Raw genomic sequence first — 6,228 nt, forward strand, 5'->3', positions numbered from 1 at the left:
ACACACACACACACACACACACACACACACACACACAGATCCCCCTGTGGCCGCCGTCAGGCTTGACTCCTACTTGTCTGTGAAACGCCCCACTGTGACGAGTGCCACAGAAACCTTTCAGCAAGTTTGATCTTTTAACCTTTACATAATCCCCTAATGTACACAAAACACTTTCAAATGTAAACACAAATATACAGTACATTGCATAAAATGTGGCAATGTTTTAAATGTCATTATTATTATTTTACATTTAATAACACATTTTTTTGTCAAATACTTGCAGAAAGTGAAAATCTTTTATGAGATTATTTTAATTTTAATTTTAATTTTTAACATTAGGGCTCCTAAAATGGTTTTTATATCTAAAAATGTCTTTTGGAGCTAAAATGTTTAGTTGAATAATCAGTTAGTCAGAAAATGAATTGCCAACTATTTTTATTTCTCCTGCATGGCTGCAGACTATTTATAATTTGAGTCATTATTTTAAGCAAAAGGGCCGTATATTAGATGATTACACCTTTGTAAAGGTGAAAACGTTAACATTATAATAAACCTTAACCATGTAAGCAGCAATTTACCATTTCAGCTGGTTGAAGAAAGCTTCATGTGTTGGAGTACAACATATACGATTGTCCACTGATATGTAGTGAGTAGTATAAAGTATAAAAGTGGCATAACATGGGAAAACGTACATTTTAGTACTTTGCTTAATTACAGTCAATATACTGTATTACTTTCCAAAACTGGATCTTTTTAGCCTAATACTTGCATGGCTCCTCAGTACAGAAACAGAGTCACTTGATGATGTAATGCCTGTAATGCTGCTGCCGTCCTACTAGCTCGTTAATAGCATTACATTCACGCAGTGGTTACTGGGCGAGGTTGATAAGGCAGCAGGGGAGGGGGGGGGGGCGTGTGCGTGTAGATTCTTTTACGTGCGTGCAGTATGCGCGTATTTCTTTTTGGAGTGTGTATCTGTATGGCATGCCTTGGTGTCTGCATGTGTATGAGGACGGTGAGAGTGTGCATTACTCCAGGCAGCATCTCCTATCATTGCTTCATAATGGAGGAGTGTCTGGGGAGTTTTATCACTGAGCCTGGCTGTTCGGGGGACTTGGGGGCCCAGGGCCTTGCTCAAAGGGGACCCATGATGCTGAAAAGGTGACTGAATTGAAAAGAGGGTAGGGACATTCTGCTTGTCTTTATATATGTGTGTGTGTGTGTGTGTGTGTGTGTGTGTGTGTGTGTGTGTGTGTGTGTGAGAGAGAGACAGAGAGGCTCAATGAAGTAGAAATGTGTGTGTGTGTGTGTGTGTGTGGTGTGTGTGTGTGGTAGACGCAGTGAGGATATGTGTGTGTGTAAAAGTCAAGAGGGCAGGACACAAGAGAGCACCACAGAAGAATCGTCTTCCCAGCATGCCACAGGGCTTCCCTTACTCCCTCCATAGGTGCGTAGCGACATAATTAAACCGATAAAAAACCAACAGCGAATGTGGGCGCTCAGATAAGGTCTAATGAGAAGGAGATGGGACAGAGAGGGACAGGGACGCAACCAAAGAGGAGAGGGGGATGGATGAAAAGAACAGGGAGAGGAATGAAAGGAAGAGAGGCGGGAGACGAAGACATGAAGAAAGAGGGAACAGAGGGAGAGAAAAGGACGAGAGATTCAGTCAGATGGGGGTTATTAGTGTGCGACGACACATCCGAGGAGTCCAGGACAGGCGATCTGATAGCTCTCCGTCTCCTCTTCCTCCGGCTCCCTGCAAAAAGCCTCCTTCATTACAAGTCATTTAGTATCAAGTCTTGAATCTCCCCATTCTGAAATGTTCTGCTTTTGTAACATTTCAACATCAATAAAGCATTAGTTTTTGTGTGTGTGTGTGTGCATTCTAATATAATAGTGATACATACACAGTACTTGTGTGCCAGTAGTATTTTTGGAGAAATGTTCCAGTTTGCCTTGTGGCCCAAAACAGGAAATAGAATCCGTTCTTCAAGAGTAAATGAAGCTTTCTTGAGTTTCTGGGACAAGCTGGTGGAAAACCAACTTCCAACATGTATATTTCCTGCTTCAATTTATACAGAAAAAGAAGAAGCAGAGTGCAGGGTTGCTGGGAACTGTAGAATCATAGTCTCAACAGGACTGCAAGTGAACTGATTTTGAAAAGTGTCTTGATTTAATTGTTTCTTTTTCTTGATACTTCTGGAATTAACAAGTGAAAAAGAAATTGAACATTGAAATTTGAATTGGAATGCTGAAATGGAAAAAAAAAAAAAGCATTACAAGACAATTTTTTTGCAGCGTTCCTCTCTTTCTTTGCCTCTCGGCCTATCTGATCTCTCTCTCTCTTTCTCTCCTGCCGCCACCAACTGCTCCGTGTCCATCTGTGTAGAACATCCGCTCGCCGGGAGGCTCCGCTGTTTATCTACATCCTCCTGCAGCAGATCAGCTGACACCTCTCACCCCTCCTGCTCTGACCTGCCCTGCTGTCCAACCCCGACACACATTCTTCTACATTTCAATAGCTCCTTTCCTAAACACCGTAAGTTCTCCTCGGTTTCTCGTTTTTTTGTTTTAGCTCCCTCACAACGCAGGTGATTGTTATTCACTCATTGTGTAGTATAATGATTTGTTTGTCTGTTGATGTTTCTTCTGGCTCGATTCCTTCAATCATTTGTCGCAGATCGTTTGGCTGTGACTAAGTTGGCAGTCAAGACGCAAACAGGAAGTGGGCCATATCCTCACAATACACTCTCCAATCATGAATAGCTCATTGGGTAGACAAGTCATCATTGCACCTGCAGTGTAATCTGATGGATGCATACAGATACATTTACTTTGAAACAGGATAGTAAATAGATGTGATTAGGGGAAAGTAGGAACGTGAGAAATGGCTCACCACACCCGTTCCACCAGGGCCTCCAAATTTGTTGTTTTAAAATCCCAGTTCCATCTCTGAGCTGGAACCACGAAGCCCGTACAGTTTATTTCCAGGATTAAAAACCATGATTAGAATATATTTGCAACTGGTGTATTTCCCTAGTCGTTCCACCGTGATGAAAATGAGCTCTCTTCTTCATAAATCACTGTAATCCTGCTGTATTAGTATAGACTAATACGACACAGATGTGTTTCCCCTTCAAAATGCCAGTGACGGACTCTTCTGCTCCTTGAAATGATGTCACAACGGGCATCTTGTCCTCAGAATTAGGGAGCTAGTAATTCTTTTAGTGCCGATTCTGTTTTTTTTCATCAGCCTTAGCCGATGACCGATATGTTGATTTTCTTGAGCCGATATTTGGAGCCGATACTGCTTTTGCTCCCTCAACTTACATCGTAATAATGTAAGCCCTGCCACACTGGATTTGTTTTCGGAATCTGCTCTGCCATTTCTTTAAAAACAATAACCAGAAACACAGATCAGTGTCACTTCTGCAGTCATCTTCCATTCATATCACCCAAAATATGTGTGCAATATGCATCATAAGGATGGGTGCACTGCATATGGTTCACTGTGTAAGGGTAAAAGACTTTCATCTACATCTACCGCACAGCGTTGCTTGCTGACATAGTAAAAGAGATATAATCAGGTTATCACAAAATGTCCTCTGTCAACACATTTAAATCCTTTAAGAAAACAGTAAACCTGAAAAGTAGCCATTGAAATAAAGTGCTTGATTTGTAATTTAGGACAAATGTCCTCCAGTATATGCATGCGTCATTTTCTGTGAATGGCCTGAGCATGGTCCACCACTGACAATGCAAACTAGTGACAACACATTTCATCACTACAGCCGATATTTGCCAGTCATACAAAAATGATGGTTTGATAGGATGTAAATCTTTAGGATTATAACTTTAAATTAAGATATTAAAATCAGTATGTCTTTGTGTGTTAGGGAACGAGGGCAGGGACTCTAACATACCACACTCTTTATTTCTTACTCAGCACTACTGACAGAATTTGGTGTCAATAGTTTAGTTATTTATTTATTTTTCCATAGATAGTGGCCTGTGGGTAGACTTACCAAAAATCGGCGTAGTCTGACTGTGACATTTTGGATTTGTCCCTTGCTGACACCAGAATTGATATTTGTTCTTATTGATGAGACTCTAGTGAACGTTTAGTATCTCAGTGGGGGAGTGATGTGTTTTAAGAGAGTTTAACTGGAGGTTGTTAGTGGTTTTAATGTTAACCAGTTTGAGTATTTGGAGCCATTCTCACATCTTTCTTTCTTGGGGTCCTGCTTCGTTAACAGACCACTGTTTAATCCGGAGGAGGTAATGGTATTGATTAACACAGCCAAACCGGTTGAATACCCAGCAATAAGATGATCAATCATATCTTTAGAAGTCCCGGGCCACATGTTTTAGCCCCCGCATTAATTCAATCCCCATTATCCGGGCTAAGGAGGAGGCCGTAATGGATTTGTGCACTCTAACAGAAAATGGCTTTTTGAACCAACAAACAATTAGCACAAAGAGTTTTGGCAAACCATACCCATATTATCAACATAATGGGAAACAAGCCTGCAGCTTTTTAAATGATGGGGGGGGGGTTAATAATGTCTACAGAAAGTTTTCAACTTTAATTTATCATTCCAGGAGAGTCCATTAATCATAGCAACTGTGAAGCCATGTTTTTCCTATTGATTTTAATCTAATATTTAATCTCCTTAGTTAATTTCCCTATAAACTACTTTTTGGGAATTTTTTTGTGAGAATGAAAATATTGAAAGCTCTTTTATGAAATAACCAAGAAAGTTGTAACTTTACAGGCCGGGCTCGACATTATAACAAGATTTCATAAATGTGTATGACCAATTTTTTTTGTAATGTGCATTACTTTGATTCATAGTTTTTCTTAATTTTGTCTGTTATGTTTGTCACATCTCTTTTGAGACGAGGGTTCAGTAAGTAAGTAAAAAGAATAATTCCCATACAAGAAGTTGGAGGACAAAAAGGAGCGGTAAATGGAGGCTAGCTGGGATTTTATTAAACATGATGACTTGTCTGTCGGGTAAACAAAGCTTCCTCGCCTGGTGGCCTAATACTCTGAAAAAGTGCCAAATCAGCCGGTGAGGATTCGATGTGTGTGTGGGGATTAATGCTAAACCTGCGAGGCTGTGGCACCCCTGTATGCAAACACAGTCCGCTACGTTAACCCAGTTTGATATCACAATGCATAATCTCTGCTTTTTGAAAAAACACACACACACACAACACACACACACACACACACACACACACACACACACACACACACACAGGCCTAATCTCTCCTGCAACTGTCGGGGGTGTGAACTCTACGGCATGATGCCTGCTGGTGACGGGCGCTCATCACGCTGTGTTAGGCTCTCTCTCTCTCTGCTCTCTCACACACACACACACACACACACACACACACACACACACACACACACACACCCTTTTGTATACACAGAAAAGACATCCAGTTATTTTTGTGTGCTGGCGTATTCTTTTTATGAAAACGAAAGCCCATCACATTTTAGTGGTACCCCACTTGCTTTCTTGTTTGATTCCACCCTTTCTGATGTTCCTCAGTCAAATTTTAGTGACCTAAAGTGACCTGTCCTCCTATCAAGCTATAGTTTGTTATTTTCCATCAATTGGAGCTTGTTTCAAAGAAGTCATCTTCAACTTTATGTCTAAATAAATAAATAAATCCTCATGTTCAGTTTGCCCCTGACTTTGTCCCCAGTGTGTGTGGTTGTCTAGATTATGGCTACCTCTTTAGTCTTCTCTCTGGTGTGGCATTCAATAACAACATGAGGTGACACTGAGTTAGACATAAAGTTGGATGCAAAGACTACGTTCTATTTCCAGCAGTTAAGCGTCAGTCCAGCCTGCCACCCTGACATTCACGCCACTTTCAAACGCTTCACTAACCTTCCCTTCACATGTGCACCTGGCACGCGTCGGACCTGTGGACCGACGGCAAATACCCCTCAGTTAATATTTACACAGCATTTACAAAGCCACTTTTCCAGTGGGTTATAGGTGCTCTGCAGATGTTAATCATTGTGGGCATTGATCCATGTCTTTCCGTGCAAAGGTTGGACCCCGGAAAGGTTAATTGGAAAACAAGACAGCAAAACAGTTTAGAGACGTTAAGTCATGCTAAACTATAAGTTTATTTTGTGTTTTCTGCTGGTGATGTAAAGGACAGTGAAAGTGAACGAGTAGATGTAATCTCTAGAAAGTATG

Source organism: Etheostoma spectabile, chromosome 24, assembly GCF_008692095.1.
Source record: "Etheostoma spectabile isolate EspeVRDwgs_2016 chromosome 24, UIUC_Espe_1.0, whole genome shotgun sequence".
In the NCBI taxonomy this organism is placed as follows: domain Eukaryota; kingdom Metazoa; phylum Chordata; class Actinopteri; order Perciformes; family Percidae; genus Etheostoma; species Etheostoma spectabile.